The sequence below is a fragment of the Oncorhynchus gorbuscha genome, unplaced genomic scaffold (assembly GCF_021184085.1).
Source record: "Oncorhynchus gorbuscha isolate QuinsamMale2020 ecotype Even-year unplaced genomic scaffold, OgorEven_v1.0 Un_scaffold_1052, whole genome shotgun sequence".
NCBI lineage: Eukaryota > Metazoa > Chordata > Actinopteri > Salmoniformes > Salmonidae > Oncorhynchus > Oncorhynchus gorbuscha.
Genome location: NW_025745952.1, coordinates 36,675 through 54,573, shown reverse-complemented (window position 1 = coordinate 54,573; position 17,899 = coordinate 36,675). Strand labels below are relative to the sequence as shown.

The following is a 17,899-nucleotide window of genomic DNA, read 5'->3' as shown; positions in this document are numbered from 1 at the left end:
AATGTCTAAGGTTGTCAGTTTGACCGGTTGTAAGGAAATAAAAAGCTACGAAAAGGACCCAACATGTTTCTGATAAGCTTTCTGTTCGGCTTGGATGCATAGCCTATTTTATGTGGTTTAAATCATATCAGCTGATAAAGATAGCACCTCTAGCTGCATACACATTCTCTCAAGATGTTGAAATAAATCAATCATATTTCTCCTGTTCCAGACTCAGAATTTAGCCTACATTTGGTGTATCATTTTACTGCAAGAAATGCTTAATTGTGCAGGATCTAACATTAAAGCTATGTGAGAGGTTATAGACCTACAGTCTCCATATTTCAGTTTCCAGTTAACCCATCTGAACAGCAGGCAACAGTCCCCTTGACGTGCCACAGGCCTATTCCCTGTCTTATGACTGTCAAATTTGTATAAATGTGTACAGCGCCTCACAATCAGAACAGAGCAGCACGGCTGGCCCTTGGATGTACACAGAGAGCTAACATTAATAATATGCATGTCAATCTCTTCTGGCTCAAAGTGGAGGAGAGATTGACTTCATCACTACTTGTAAACTCAGCAAAAAAGGAACGTCCCTTTTTCAGGACCCTGTCTTTCAACGATAATTTGTAAAAATCCAAATAACTTCACAGATCTTCATTGTAAAGAGTTTTAACACTGTTTCCCATGCTTGTTCACTGAACCATAAACAATTAATGAACTTGCACCTGTGGAACGGTCGTTAAGACACTACCAGCTTACAGACGGTAGGCCTTTCTGACTCTGAAAAACACCAAAAGAAAAATGCCCAGGGTCTCCTAAATTACAATGTCCGTACTGTGAGACGCCTAAGACAGCGATACAGGGAGACAGGACGGACAGCTGATCATCCTCGCAGGGCCAGACCACGTGTAACAACACCTGCACAGGATCGGTACATCCGAACATCACACCTGCGGGACAGGTACAGGATGGCAACAACAACTGCCCGAGTTACACCAGGAAAGCATAATCCCTCCATCAGTGCTCATATTGTCCGCAATAGGCTGAGAGAGGCTGGACTGAGGGCTTGTAGGCCTTGTAAGGCAGGTTCTCACCAGACATTACCGGCAACAACGTCGCATATGGGCACAAACCCATCGTTGCTGGACCAGACAGGACTGGCAAAAAGTGCTCTTCACTGATGAGTCGTGGTTTTGTCTCACCAGAGTTGGTCGGATTCGTGTTTATCATAGAAGGAATGAGCATTACACCGAGGCCTGTACTCTGGAGCGGGATCGATTTGGAGGTGGAGGGTCCGTCATGGTCGGGGACGGTGTGTCACAGCATCATCTGACTGAGATTCTTGTCATTGCAGGCAATCTCAACACTGTGCGTTACATGGAAGACATCCTCCTCCCTCAAGTGGTACTCTTCCTGCAGGCTCATCCTGACATGACCCTCCAGCATGACAATGCCACCAGTCATACTGCTCATTCTGTGCATGATTTCCTGGTAGACAGGAATGTCAGTGTCCTGCCATGGCCAGCGAAGAGCCCGGATCTCAATCCCCTGTTGGATTGGAAGGTGAGGGCTAGGGCCATAAATGTCTGGGAACTTGCTGGAAGAGTGGGGTAACATCTCACAGCAAGAACTGGCAAATCTGGTGCAGTCCATGAGGAGGAGACGCACTGCAGTAGTTAGTGCAGCTGGTGGCCACACCAGATACTGACTGTTACTTTGATTGTGACCCCCTTTTGTTCAGAGACACATTATTCCATTTCTGTTAGTCACATGTCTGTCGAACTTGTTCAGTTTATGTCTCAGTTGATGAATCTTATGTTCATACATATATTTACACGTTAAGTTTGCTGAAAATAAACACAGTTGACAGTGAGAGGATGTTTCTTTTTTTGCTGAGTTTATTTGTGAGAGGTATTGACATGTTGAATGCACCCAGCTGTCTGTTTAAACTACTGGCACACAACTCGGACACCCATACATACCCCACAAGTCATGCCACCAGAGGTCTCTTCATACTCCCCAAGTCCAGAACAGACTATGGGAGGTGCACAGTACTACATAGAGCCATGACTACATGGAAGTCTATTCCACATCAGGTAACATCATGCACCTTATGGAACAGCGGGGACTGTGAAGCAACCCAAACACAGGCACACACGATTACATACGCACACTATACACACATACACATGGATTTTGTGTTGTATATATGTTGTAGTAGAGTAGGGGCCTGAGGGCACACACTTAATGTGTTGTGAAATCTGTTGTGAATGTATTGTAATGTTTTTTAAATTGTATAACTGCCTTCATTTTGCTGGACCCAGGAAGAGTAGCTGCTGCCTTGGCAACAGCTAATGGGGATCCTTAATAAATACAAATACAAATGATTGCACATAACATAGCTGCCAGCATTCTGTTTTACCACCAAATCTTTCCAGAAAATTACTTCTCTGGTCCTCCCTTCTCTTTATTTTCAACTCTCCATTTCACTGCATTTCTCTTATTGAATTAAACTCTGCCCGTTCCCAAAATCATTTGGCCATTACTATGCAGGCTATTTGGTGCCCTATAGGTCTACAGTTAGGGCCTAATGCTTAGGCTTATCTACTGATGACAGATAGGTGTTGGGTGTTGTGTCAAGAAGCAGTGCAGCTTGGCTGGGTTGTGTTTCTGAGGACGCACGGCTCTTGACCTTCACCTCTGAGTCTGTACAGGAGTTGCAATGAAGAGGACAAGACTGTAACTACCAATTGGATGTAATGAAAAGATGCACAACAAGAAAGAGAAGCAAAATAGTGTCGTCAGCTGCATATTTATTAGCCTTGGTATTTCTACAGAGGTGACAAAGTAGAGCAGGTGAGAACACATGGGGAAAAGTGAACAATCTATTTTACAAGACTCACCAGAGGTGTAAGTCTTGTACACCATTAGTCATCAGTCCAATCCCAAGAGTTTCTATTGGACACATTTTGGTAGGTCCCTCCCCGTTTCGTTTGCTTCTGTTTGGATCCTAGTGAATGTACCCCTGGAGTGTGTTCATTGAGGCGCTGCATGGTCAGTCTGAGGTCTGAATTGGCCATGCAGCATTTAGTGATGATGCCTGTGTAGAAGTCAGGGCACTCATACTTATTGTGCTTTGCAGAGCTGTTTGAAAAAATAAATAATAATATTTCACCTTTATTTAACCAGGTAGGCTAGTTGAGAACAAGTTATAATTTACAACTGCGACCTGGCCAAGATAAAGCATAGCAGTGTGACACACACAACAACACAGAGTTACACATGGAATAAACAATAAACAAGCCAATAACATAATAAACAAGTCAATGACACAGTAGAGAAAAAAGAAAGTCTATATACATTGTGTGCAAAAGGCATGAGGAGGTAGGCAATAAATAGGCCATAGGAGAGAATAATGATAATTTCATCTGGAGTGATAAATGAGCAGATGATGCTGTGCAAGCAGAGATACTGGTGTGCAAAAGAGCAGAAAAGTAAATAAAAATAGTATGTGGATGAGGTAGGTAGATTGGGTGGGCTATTTACAGATGGACTATGTACAGCTGCAGCGATCGGTTAGCTGCTCAGATAGCTGATGTTTAAAGTTGGTGAAGTTCGCAGAGCTGTTGTGAAGGAAGTTGTCAAGGAAGTTAACTTGTGTTTATACAGGAACTCATGCCCCCACCTTCCGTCAACACGGAGCAATATGGAGCCCTCCGCATTGTGACAACATTTGAGAGGTGCACAGCGGTGCAGTATGGAGCTCAATTTGCCTGCCTCCGGAGGCTACACACTTTCGTCACACCATCCATACGGTGCCTCCGATCACATCTTCGGATCAAGCATAAATTGGCTCTTAGTTGGATTCCGCTGCAAAACGTTTCGCCTGTTACTCCAAACACTCAACATAACATAAAATATGTTTGGTTCTTAAATGGAAGTTGTAGTTTACTTTAGAACCATACAATTCAAATCAAGTTTTTGGGGTTCCTTCCAATTTCTTCTGAATTACAGCTTCTGTTTGAAAACAACGCGGAACTCAACAGTGTTTAGAGTAAACGGCAACAGACAACAGACAACAGACAGTGGACTGTGGAATACACCCCAGCTAGTATAACCCATGTGTTTTTCTAGACACGGTGCCAGTGTTAAAGTGTGTTGTTCCTCCACTAGGGAACAGTCACAAACACAGGTGAACGTTTACAATGGACTGTGGAATACACCCCAGCTAGTATAACCCATGTGTTTTTCTAGAGACGGTGTCAGTGTTAAAGTGTGTTGTTCCTCCACTAGGGGACAGTCACAAACACAGGTGAACGTTTACAATGGACTGTGGAATACACCCCAGCTAGTATAACCCATGTGTTTTTCTAGAGACGGTGCCAGTGTTAAAGTGTGTTGTTCCTCCACTAGGGGACAGTCACAAACACAGGTGAACGTTTACAATGGACTGTGGAATACACCCCAGCTAGTATAACCCATGTGTTTTTCTAGAGACGGTGCCAGTGTTAAAGTGTGTTGTTCCTCCACTAGGGGACAGTCACAAACACAGGTGAACGTTTGTTTGTAGCTGTGCCAAAGATGATCTACTGTATTATATTTATAGAGATAGCCAAGTAACAATGGAAATACATGTCCTCAATGATTGAAGGCAGGCGAGATCAGGTGGGATCATTCTAGCCAATGAGAGGGCTGATACGCATGTGAAGGGGGATCATTCTAGCCAATGCGCCAGCTGTTTTCAGGCATGTGTAACACAGGCACCACTAAGTCATTTTTCTCAGTTGCCGGAATGCGACGTGCACCCACTGATACCAGTACATTTGTAACAGCCTAAACATTACGGAAACTTCTATTAGATCAAATAAGCCTCACGTAATTTGACATTCATAGAACTCCATAAAAAGGGCTTATCTCATGCAGACAGATTTTGGGCGGAGTAAATCCTCTCACTCTTCTGCTCTGCTAACTGACTGATAATACAAAAGCCCTGTGATGTTCTCCAGATGAAGAATATGTACACGTTTCTGTCTGTCTGTCCCAAGCTGAGACAAACCAGTACGGTTGGAGTCTCACAGGTGTTGTTTCAGTCTACAGTGATCTATATCTGGGTTTCCCAAACTCGGTCCTGGGGCCCTCCCTGGGTGCACATTTTGTATTTTACACTAGCACTACACAGCTGATTCAAATCATCAAAGCTTGATGATGAGTTAGTTATTTTAATCAGCTGTGTAGTTGTAGGGCAGAAACCAAAACGTGCCCCCGGGGGTAGTAGTAGTTACTAGCCTGTTTAAAATGACAAGTTAATGAGGGGTTCATATGAGTTGTCCACCTCACCCTCCTAAACAGTTTGGGGTATATTTTCTAGAAAATTTGTACATTCTGACCCAGTTTGAAGACAGCTCACTGTTCTGCTCTGTGCACATGAAATCTCAATGTTAGGGCAGAGACACAAGCATTATATCCAGTATCTCTGACACAGTGTATTGACCTGTGCAAACCTCCTACAGTAAGTGTATAGATGTATTTTTTCAGATAATTATTTGCTGATATGAAAGATAATATCATATCAGCATATGTTTTGAAACCTGTTTCTAAACGTTAAAACACTACAGAGAGAAGTGTTTTCCAGAGCTAACTTGGGCCAAACAACGAGAAGTACCTGTACTTGTAGCCCAAGATGTACTCTTAAGGAGCCTACTGTTGCTCCATTAGGTCCTTATATTTTCAGAGGTAGTCTGGCTCTGGCAGCCAAACAACCAAACACTCCATCTAAACATAAAGCCTTCTACTTTCATGTCAAATCAAAATAATTTCACGAATGGAAAACACACACTAACTGTACACTGTTTTAACTGTTTTTAACACCAGCAGCAGCCGACAGTATTTTCAGTAATATTTGTGACGTCCTTCTTCTGTTACACACAGATGTTCAGAGACAGATATAGCAATTAGCACAGGTGGTCCCTCTGTTTCCTGTCTGTCTTCCGTAAAAACGAGAAATGACCATGTGGGAACAGTAACCCTAAGTCTATTTAGCGTCTATAAACAGACTAGGCTCAGGTACTGTATGAGTTGTATGTAGGGACGGGGTTGTTTTCACACAGCCGGACCTACTCGGTTAGCATCTACTGTAGGAGTTGTATGTAGGGACGGGGATGTTTTCACACAGCCGGACCTACTCGGTTAGCATCTACTGTAGGAGTTGTATGCAGGGACGGGGTTGTTTTCACACAGCCGGACCTACTCGGTTAGCATCTACTGTAGGAGTTGTATGTAGGGACGGGGTTGTTTTCACACAGCCGGACCTACTCGGTTAGCATCTACTGTAGGAGTTGTATGCAGGGACGGGGTTGTTTTCACACAGCCGGACCTACTCGGTTAGCATCTACTGTATGAGTTGTATGCAGGGACGGGGTTGTTTTCACACAGCCGGACCTACTCGGTTAGCATCTACTGTAGGAGTTGTATGCAGGGACGGGGTTGTTTTCACACAGCCGGACCTACTCGGTTAGCATCTACTGTATGAGTTGTATGCAGGGACGGGGTTGTTTTCACACAGCCGGACCTACTCGGTTAGCATCTACTGTAGGAGTTGTATGCAGGGACGGGGTTGTTTTCACACAGCCGGACCTACTCGGTTAGCATCTACTGTAGGAGTTGTATGCAGGGACGGGGTTGTTTTCACACAGCCGGACCTACTCGGTTAGCATCTACTGTAGGAGTTGTATGCAGGGACGGGGTTGTTTTCACAGGTGGTCCCTCTGTTTCCTGTCTGTCTTCCGTAAAACAGCCGGACCTACTCGGTTAGCATCTACTGTAGGAGTTGTATGCAGGGACGGGGTTGTTTTCACACAGCCGGACCTACTCGGTTAGCATCTACTGTATGAGTTGTATGTAGGGACGGGGTTGTTTTCACACAGCCGGACCTACTCGGTTAGCATCTACTGTAGGAGTTGTATGCAGGGACGGGGTTGTTTTCACACAGCCGGACCTACTCGGTTAGCATCTACTGTAGGAGTTGTATGCAGGGACGGGGTTGTTTTCACACAGCCGGACCTACTCGGTTAGCATCTACTGTAGGAGTTGTATGCAGGGACGGGGTTGTTTTCACACAGCCGGACCTACTCGGTTAGCATCTACTGTAGGAGTTGTATGTAGGGACGGGGTTGTTTTCACACAGCCGGACCTACTCGGTTAGCATCTACTGTAGGAGTTGTATGTAGGGACGGGGTTGTTTTCACACAGCCGGACCTACTCGGTTAGCATCTACTGTATGAGTTGTATGTAGGGACGGGGTTGTTTTCACACAGCCGGACCTACTCGGTTAGCATCTACTGTAGGAGTTGTATGCAGGGACGGGGTTGTTTTCACACAGCCGGACCTACTCGGTTAGCATCTACTGTAGGAGTTGTATGCAGGGACGGGGTTGTTTTCACACAGCCGGACCTACTCGGTTAGCATCTACTGTAGGAGTTGTATGTAGGGACGGGGTTGTTTTCACACAGCCGGACCTACTCGGTTGGCATCTACTGTATGAAGGATGCTTTCCTATAGTTTCTGTCAGTGTTATTTGTACTTTGTTGGAATCCTCCTGAATGTCTCTTTGATAAAGGACCGATACAGTAATGATTCTATTGTTGAACCAACTGGAAGCCCATACATCTATATATAGTGTTGTGGCTTTTAAGTGAAGCCCAACATTTAACTGAAAACATTTTGTTTGTTGGCAGTATGAGTAGAGATATATTTTTGAAACAATTGTGTGTATCTTTGCCCTTGACCAGGGATTGTGCCACACAATCACAATTGTCTTTAGATTCTTCTATTTTTGTTTTGGTTTAATTTCTGCACTAGATTACGGTGGCCATGGCAACAAAATAAACTACTGCAATTTATACTGAGTGTACAAAACATGATGAACACCTGCTCTTGTCTATGACATAAACTGACCAGGAGAATCCAGGTGAAAGCTATGATCCCTTATTGATGTCACTTGTTAAATCCACTTCAATCAGTATTGATGAAGGGGTGGCAACAGGCTAAAGAAGGACGTTTATTCTTGAGACAATTGAGACCTGGATTGTGTGTGTGTGTCATTCAGAGGGTGAATGGGCAAGACAAAAGTGCCTTTGAAAGGTACCAGGCACACTGGTTTTTGCCAAGAACTGCAACGCTGCTGGGTTTTTCACCCTCAACAGTTTCCCTTGTGTATCAAGAATGGTCCACCACCCAAAGGACAGCCAACTTGACACAACTCTGGGAAGCATTGGGAGTCAACATGGGCCAGTATATCTGTGGAACACTTTTGACACCTTAGAGTCCGAATTGACGAATTGAGGCTGTTCTAACTCAATATTAGGAACATGTTCTTAATGTTTTGTTCATTCAGTGTATGTTTGCATAAGAATTTTCATTCATAAAAAAGAACACTCTGTATAAATGATTTTGATAAAACAATGTATTCATATTTTTTGGAGTGTTTTTAATAAATGTATCTGTTCATACAGATTTATTCATTATGAACTAAAATACAAAACTGATCCTAAATCAGCACAAAAATGTTTTGTCTTCCCCTCCAATCAGGGACTGATTTATACCTGGGACACCAGGTGGGCGCAATTACTTATCAGGTAGAACAGAAAACCAGCAGGCTCTGGACCTTATATGGTAAGATTTGAATACCCCTGGTTCACATGACAGCTAAGGTGAGCTGTAGTAAGGTAAGGTAAGGTAAGGTAAGGTAAGGTAAGGTAAGGTAAGGTAAGGTAAGGTAAGGTAAGGTAAGGTAAGGTATTTGTCTGATCTGGCCTCCAGGCAATCATAGAAAATGACTCAAGTAAAAGGCACTTAAATATTAAGTGTCAAAAGTGAAAAAATGTATAAATTATTTAAAATTCCTTATATTAAACAAACCAGGGGCTGCCATTTAAATTATTTACAGGTAGCAAAGGGCACACTCCAACACTCAGACATAATTTAAAAACTAAGCATTTGTCTTCAGTGAGTCTGACAGATCAGAGGCAGTGGGGATGTTCTCTTGATAAATGTGTGAATTGGATCATTTACCTGTCCTACTAAGCATTCAAATGTAACGACTACTTTTAGGTGTCAGGGATAAAGTATGAAGTACAAATTACATTACTTTCTTTAGGAATGTAGTTTTTTATTTTTATTTAACTAGGCAAGTCAGTTAAGAACAAATTCTTATTTTCAATGACAGCCTAGGAACAGTCGGTCAACTGTCTGTTCAGGGGTTGACAGATTTGTACCTTGGCAGCACGGGGATTTGAACTTGCAACCTTTCATTTACTAGTCCAATGCACTAACCACTAGGCTACTCTGCCGTAAAAGTTGTCAAAAATATAAATAGTTAAGTACAGATACCCCCCAAAACAACTTAAGTAGTATTTTTACTTAAGTACTTTACACCACTGTGGTTGAGCACTATTGGTAAGTATGGTCAGCATTATTGGTAAGTATGGAACTAACCAGTAGAGGTCACTGACGGACTGCTTTCAACTGCCATGTTGCCACCTAGTGGCCTCTTAACATAGTCTTGGATGTTTCCTGGAATCTCAACGTCGATCACATGAGGAGAAGGTTGTGAAGTGTGAATGAGCTGGTAGCTCAGGCTCTCGCCTGTTAAGTGTGTGATTGTAGGTTTGATTCCAGGCAGAGCGTGTGGTTGTGTTGGCAGCTGGTGGGGTTTAATGCCTGGGGTTTCTGCTCCTGTGAACAGCAGTGGCTATGCAGGGAAATTAGTGCTTTTTGCCTATTTAAAACACAAAGGTCTACTTCTCCTGCAGGTGTTTCCCTCCATAACCACGGCTGCTTACTGTTCTGGAACCACAGTCCTGACTTACACTGTGGCAGAGTTCTCAGTGGTGAAGTACCCGTCTTCCAGAGCACTGGGTTCAAACCTCCAGCCCTGTGCTAATGGAGTGAGATCCCCAGACCCACAGACTCATTACACTTCTCTTTGTAGTTTAGACATCGATGTTCAGCTGCTAAAGGACAAGAGATGGGATTTGAACCCATAACTTATTATTTCTAAAATATTTACTCCACAGAGCTACCAATACCTCCACCCACAAAGTTACCAATACCTCCACCCACAAAGTTACCAATACCTCCACCCACAAAGCTACCAATACCTCCACCCACAAAGCTACCAATACCTCCACCCACAAAGCTACCAATACCTACACCCACAGAGCTACCAATACCTCCACCCACAAAGCTACCAATACCTCCACCCACAAAGCTACCAATACCTCCACCCACAGAAGTGTCCACAAAGAGCTACCAATACCAAGGACCCACAGAGCAGGGACTCCACCCACAGAGCTACCAATACCTCCACCCACAGAGCTACCTTCTCTCCACCCATAAACTACCAATACCTCCACCCACAAAGCTGGGATATGAACCTCCACTCTTACAAAGCTACCAATTTACCTCCACCCACAAAACTACCATTACCTCCACCCACAGTGACTACCAATACCTCCACCCACAGAACCAATACCATCCACCTAGATGAGCTACCAAACCTCCAAACAGAGCTACCAATACCTACACACCACAGAGCTACCAAAACCTGTTTCACCCACAGAGCTAGGTCAATGACCTCCACCCACATTACAGAACTCAATACCTCCACCCACAAAGCTATCTAACATGTCAATGTTCTCTTTTCATTTGTATACATTGTGAAAACATATCTAATGGGGACCAGCAACCCAGAATAATTAAACAAGTTCATCCACCATGAGCCCCAACACCAACACATTCATTGTCAATTTTGTTTGAGAAGTTTGAAAACAGACAAATAATTACCTCTGAAAAAACCGAGATATTCAAATGCCATGGATAGAAAATACAGCAGGGATTACAGGCCAAGAGCACAAAACAGCACACTTGTATTTAGATCTCTACCATAGAATAGATAGAGGACTCATCTAAACATTTGTCTGTGAAATAACATGCAGCTAGATGAGAACCTACAACCCAAACAGTTGACTACTTTAAAATGGTGAGCCACCAGTGAAATGCCCTCTTCTGCTCAAATCTGTTTGTATTTGACAGTACATTTCAAAGATGCTAAAACTGCCTTTTGCCAGATGCATCTAGATAGAACCCAGAACTTAGTGTGAAATGTTGCTTTAAGCCCTTTAACCAACAATGTCAGAGTATCAAAACAGTAGGCAAAACAAAGGAAATCAGAATAACACAACTAAAATAATAATAACGAGCCACAAACATTATCTAACATGTCAATGTTCTCTTTTCGTTTGTATAATTGTGAAAAAATATCTAATGGGGACCAGCAACTTCAGAATAATTAAACAAGTTCATTTATCCAGGGAGCCCCACACCTCCACCTTGTGTCTGTCACTTACATTGAGAAGTGTTGAAACACAGACAAATACATTACCTCTGAAAAACACGAGATATTCAAATGTAGAATTGTGCAATACTAAAATACAGCAATTGGGGTTTATTACAGGAAACCAAGAGCACAAAACAGCACACTTGTTCTAGATCTCTACCATAGAGATAGATAGAGGACTCATCTTTATGTCTGTTCCATTACCGAGTCAGTGTGGAGGCTATAATTGGGGCTACAACCCGGAAACCCAGCGCCAGTTGAGGCTATATTTAGGAAACCCCACCCAGTTGGACTACTTTAAAATGGTGGAACCATGGTGAAAGCCCTCTGACGCTGCTCATGCTGTCACAGATGCTGTAATGGTACAGATAAAGATGCTAAAACTGCCTTTTGGCCAGATGCTCCTAATACAACAGGTGTAGAACTTAGTGTGAAATGCTTACTTTACGGGCCCTTTAACCAACAATGCAGAGTATCAAAACAGTAGGCAAAACAAAGGAAAACGAGTAACACAATAAAATAATAATAACGAGGCTATATACATGGGGTACCGGTACCGAGTCAGTGTGTGTGTGTGGTTAGAGTTGATTCGGTGTACATCGAGCCTGTGCAAGAAAGTCTGTCCAAAGAATTCTAATGTAATAAGGGGGTCAATGCAAATAGTCCAGGTAGCAATTTGATCAACTTTTCAGCAGTCTTATGACTTGGGGGCAGGAGTGTTATGGAGATTTTTTGGTCGTAGACTTGGTGATCCGGTACCGCTTGCCGTGCGGTAGCAGAGAAAACAGTCTCAGGGTCCTTCGCTTAGTGATCAAATCAAAGTTTATTTGTCACGTGCGCTGAACGTTGCACACCGTGAATACAACAGGTAGAGACCTTACAGTGAAATACTTACTTACAGGCTCTAACCAATAGTGCAAAAAAGGTGTTAGGTGAACAATAGGTAAGTAAAGAAATAAAACAACTGTAAAAAGACAGGCTATATACAGTAGCAAGGCTATAAAAGTAGTGAGGCTCCATACAGACACCGGTTAGTCAGACTGATTGAGGTAGTATGTACATGTAGATATGGTTAAAGTGACTATGCATATATGATGACCAGAGAGTAGCAGTAGCGTAAAAGAGGGGTTGGAGGGTGGTGGGACACAATGCAGATAGACCGGTTAGCCAATGTGCTGGAGCACTGGTTGGTCGGCCCAATCGAGGTAGTATGTACATGAATGTATAGTTATAATGACTATGCATATAAGATCAACAGAGAGTAGCAGCAGCGTAAAAAGAGGGCTTTGGTGGGAGGCACACAATACAAATAGTCAGAGTAGCCATTTGATTACCAGTTCAGGAGTTTTATGGCTTGGGGGCAAAAACTGTTGAGAAGTCTTTTTGTCCTAGACTTGGCACTTGCTGTGCGGTAGCAGAGAAAACAGTCTATGACTTGGGTGACTGGAGTCTCTAACAATTTTTTGGGTCTTTCATCTAACACCGCCTATTATATAGGTCCTGGATGGCAGGAAGCTTGGCCCCAGTGATGTACTGGGCCATATGCTCTACCATCTGTAGTGCTCTCGATGGTGCAGCTGTAGACAGTTTAACATGGTGTTCTTGGTCACAGGGACTATGGTGGTCTACTTGAAACATGTAGGTATTACAGACTGGGTCAGGGAGAGGTTTAAAGTGTCAGTGAAGGCCCTTGCCAGCTGGTCAGTGCATGCTCTGAGTATGCACCCTGGAGAGTGGGAATATTTAAAGGGCAGCGTTCCCCAACCCCTCCCCGTTTTTCAACTGGTCGTTCAGAACATCACCATTTTAGTTGAATTTCAGTTGAATCTACTCTGAGATACATTTGAAGAAGAGATCAAGCGTCTTAGAGTAGGAATACAAATTTAGGATCAGGTTTACGATTTAGATCGCCACAAATAGGATTACATGGACAGAGGGGACCTGATCCTAAATCTTGATACATATGGGCATATGTATACGTGAACCTGCACCACCTCCACCAAGAGAAGTCTCTGTTTCCTGGGGAAATATCTGCTTTTGTTCAGCAGTTGTTATTACCATAACTCCCACAAGCTGGCACCAAAGACACATGCCATGCTTATTTCCACCAAAACTCCCACAAGATGGCACCAAAGACACATGCCATGCTTATTTCCACCAAAACTCCCACAAGATGGCACCAAAGACACATGCCATGCTTATTTCCACCAAAACTCCCACAAGATGGCACCAAAGACACATGCCATGCTTATTTCCACCAAAACTCCCACAAGATGGCACCAAAGACACATGCCATGCTTATTTCCACCAAAACTCCCACAAGATGGCACCAAAGACACATGCCATGCTTATTTCCACCAAAACTCCCACAAGATGGCACCAAAGACACATGCCATGCTTATTTCCACCAAAACTCCCACAAGATGGCACCAAAGACACATGCCATGCTTATTTCCACCAAAACTCCCACAAGATGGCACCAAAGACACATGCCATGCTTATTTCCACCAAAACTCCCACAAGATGGCACCAAAGACACATGCCATGCTTATTTCCACCAAAACTCTCACAAGATGGCACCAAAGACACATGCCATGCTTATTTCCACCAAAACTCCCACAAGATGGCACCAAAGACACATGCCATGCTTATTTCCACCAAAACTCCCACAAGATGGCATCAAAGACACATGCCATGCTTATTTCCACAAACTCCCACAAGATGGCACCAAAGACACATGCCATGCTTATTTCCACCAAAACTCCCACAAGATGGCACCAAAGACACATGCCATGCTTATTTCCACCAAAACTCAAAACTCCCACAAGATGGCACCAAAGACACATGCCATGCTTATTTCCACCAAAACTCCCACAAGATGGCACCAAAGACACATGCCATGCTTATTTCCACCAAAACTCCCACAAGATGGCACCAAAGACACATGCCATGCTTATTTCCACCAAAACTCCCACAAGATGGCACCAAAGACACATGCCATGCTTATTTCCACCAGAAATCCACAGCTTGTTTCATAATAAGCCTTGTGGACGACCAAGTCCAATATGGTCCAAACCAGGACCTGTAGGTAACAGAATGGCATGACGAGTGAATAGATATTCAACCTAATACGCAATGAAGCATCTGAAAAAGCACTGGTTGAGATGGGAAAGAACCAGGTCAACAACGTCAGAGTACAGTTGTAGCATGTGTTACACCGAGAGATGGATTACAAATCACCATGTCATTAGTCTGTATATGTGCTGCACACAGGGAATACAGAATGAACCAATGAGATATTCATAATGTCACGTTTCTGAAAAAGGGGCTGAGACTGGTCAACGGACAATAGCATTAAATTAACAACTATCACCATCAATAAGCGTTAAGCTTTAGGAAGCCTATTATAATCAATAGCTTTATCATTAATATGTTTATTATAATCAATACCTTCATCGTTAATATGTTTATTATAATCAATAGCTTCATCATTAATATATTTATTATAATCAATAGCTTCATCATGAATATGTTTATTATAATCAATAGCTTCATCATGAATATGTTTATTATAATCAATACCTTCATCATGAATATGTTTATTATAATCAATAGCTTCATCGTTAATATGTTTATTATAATCAATAGCTTCATCGTTAATATGTTTATTATAATCAATAGCTTCATTATGAATACGTTTATTATAATCAATAGCTTCATCGTTAATATTTTTATTATAATCAATAGCTGCAATTATGATACATACGGTTACACTGGTGACAATGCTGTCAACCCTCTCTCTCTCTCTCTCTCTCTCTCTCTCTGTTAATGAGCACGAGTTGGGCACAATCAGAATGTGGACATGATCTGGACACAGGACGCATGTTAGCAGCAGATATAAACAGGGCTTCAGAGTCAAACATGCGTGCTACAAAAAAAAGATATGCAATTACTTGTATAGTAGTGTCATGACGATGCAATAAAATACAAATTAATTACTTAAAAATTATAAAATGTGATTTTCTGGATTTTTGTTTTAGATTCCGTCTCTCACAGTTGAAGTGTACCTATGATAAAAATTACAGACCTCTACATGCTTTCTAAGTCGGAAAACCTGCAAAATCGTCAGTGTATCAAATACTTGTTCTCCCCAATGTATATATTTTGTATACGTTTCCCTTTATTATTTTCCCCTAATCCTACCACTCCTCCCCCCTTGTAAACGTTGTTTTTTAATGATGTTGTTTCTGGCTTTGGCAATATAAAGACGTTTCCCATGCCAATAAAACCCCATTGGGGGAGAGAGATATTTGTATACAGACTACATGCAATGCAACTGTACATAACGAGCTATTGTTTGTTAAATCACTCTTTCACAAATCCAATTACGTTCCTCGGTACATCCTACATCATTCCATGTATATACATGGTCACAATACCTATAATTCATCTCAGCACAGTCCTCCTCCCCATTAGGACCTGAATTATCAGGCTGTTTCTCCGCCCAGTACCTAGAGGGTTAACCCTAACCCAACACAGAGAACACTAGTTAACATAATTCTAAGTCATACCAATGCAGATGTTGTTCTATTTAAAATGGTTACAGTCTTATGGACAGATTATTATCTCTCACCATGTGGTCAGTGGTGTACCGTCCATCCATGTCCAGGTCCCCGTTGTCACTCTTTCATTCAGACCCATCCAGGAAAATGTCCTTAATGCAATGGGGAATTTCTGTTAAGTGAAAGATAATGATGTTGTCAATTGCATGTAAGTATATATTTACCTGATTCATCTCTCTCTTCATCTCTCTCTCTCTCTCTCTCGCTCACCTGTTCCTCTCTACTATTTATGATCACCAGGTGTGCTCCTCTCCCCAGACAGTCCTGTTCAGCTACTCCCAGGGTTTCTTCTCAGCCGAGAGGTAGTAACAGCTGCTGGAGCCAAACTACTTCCATCCTTCAGGACACATTTTCTCTGTTTGAGAAGACAAACAGAGAAGTAAATAATACTTAAATACAGCAAACCTGTTTCAGTTTCTAAAGGCTGTATGGTTGCCGTGCCCTCGTGTGTTGCCGTGCTCACGTGTGTTGCCGTGCTCGTGTGTGTTGCCGTGCTCGTGTGTGTTGCCGTGCTCACGTGTGTTGCCGTGCTCACGTGTGTTGCCGTGCTCGTGTGTGTTGCGCGTGTGTTGCCGTGCCCTCGTGTGTTGCCGTGCTCGCGTGTGTTGCGCGTGTGTTGCCGTGTGCCGTGCTTACGTGTGTGTTGCCGTGCTCACGTGTGTGTTGCCGTGCTCACGTGTGTTGCCGTGCTCACGTGTGTTGCCGTGCTCGCGTGTGTTGCGCGTGTGTTGCCGTGCTCACGTGTGTTGCCGTGCCCGCGTGTGTTGCCGTGCTCGCGTGTGTTGCGCGTGTGTTGCCGTGCCCGCGTGTGTTGCCATAAAAATGGCATCCAGAGTTCATGTGACCCTAAGTAGAAAAACGGCTTAGTTGCCAGAATCTTGCAACATTCCTTTAAACAAATGTTAACACTGTAATTGAACTATTGGTTCACTGTACACAGTGTCCAAGTGCACACTAGATTTGCACACTTCAAGAGAAGGAAGGGTATAGAATCGACACTGAACAAAAATATAAACTCAAACCTGTAAGGTGTTGGTCCCATGTTTCATGAGCTCAAATAAAAGATCCCATAAATGTTCCACACGCACAACAAGCTTATTTCTCTCAAATGTTGTGCATACATGTGTTTACATCCCTGTTAGTGAGCGTTTCTCCTTTGCCAAGATCATCCATCCACCTGATAGATGTGACATATCAAGAAGCTGATTTAAACAGCATGATCATTACACAGGTGCACCTTGTGCTGGGGACAATAAAAGGTTGCTCTAAAATGTGCAGTTTTGTCACAACACAATGCCACAGATGTCTCAAGTTTTGAGGGAATGTGCAATTGGCATGCTAACTGCAGGAATTTCCACCAGAGCCGTTGCTAGATCATTTAATGTTAATTTCTCTACCATAAGCCATAAGAATTTGGCAGTACGTCCAACCATCCTCACAACCGCAAACCACGTGTATGGCGTTGTGTGGACGAGCGGTTTGCTGATGTCAACGTTGTGAACAGAGTGCCCCATGGTGGTGGTGGGGTTATGGTATGGGCAGGCATAAGCTACGGACAACGAACACAATTGCATTTTATCGATGGCAATTTGAATGCACAAAAATACCGTGACGAGATCCTGAGGCCCATTGTAAAAAAAAATGCACATCTGTATTCCAGTCATGTGAAATCCTTAGATTAGGGCCTAATGCATTTATTTCAATTGACTGATTTCCTGATATGAACAAAGTCAGTAAAATATTTTTGTTCAGTATAGATACAGTCCTGGTGACTGACTTGGCAACTTACCACACCCAGAGAGCCCCTTCTCCAGCGTCACCTTCTCATTGATCAGAAGACTGACCCTGTCTCTCAACATGCCCCTGTCTTTAGTCAGGGCATTGTAACACTCCTGTA

At 43.0% G+C, this 17,899-nt stretch overlaps 1 long non-coding RNA gene across 1 annotated transcript; it reads right to left on the bottom strand.

Annotated features, from left to right (window-relative positions):
• Window positions 1–15,470: 15,470 nt before the first annotated feature.
• Window positions 15,471–16,487, bottom strand: LOC124021107. The gene is made up of 3 exons (XR_006836197.1): window positions 16,213–16,487; window positions 16,014–16,114; window positions 15,471–15,905 (listed from the first exon to the last, which is right to left on the bottom strand). It is a non-coding gene; the product is annotated as an uncharacterized LOC124021107 (long non-coding RNA).
• Window positions 16,488–17,899: the final 1,412 nt, after the last annotated feature.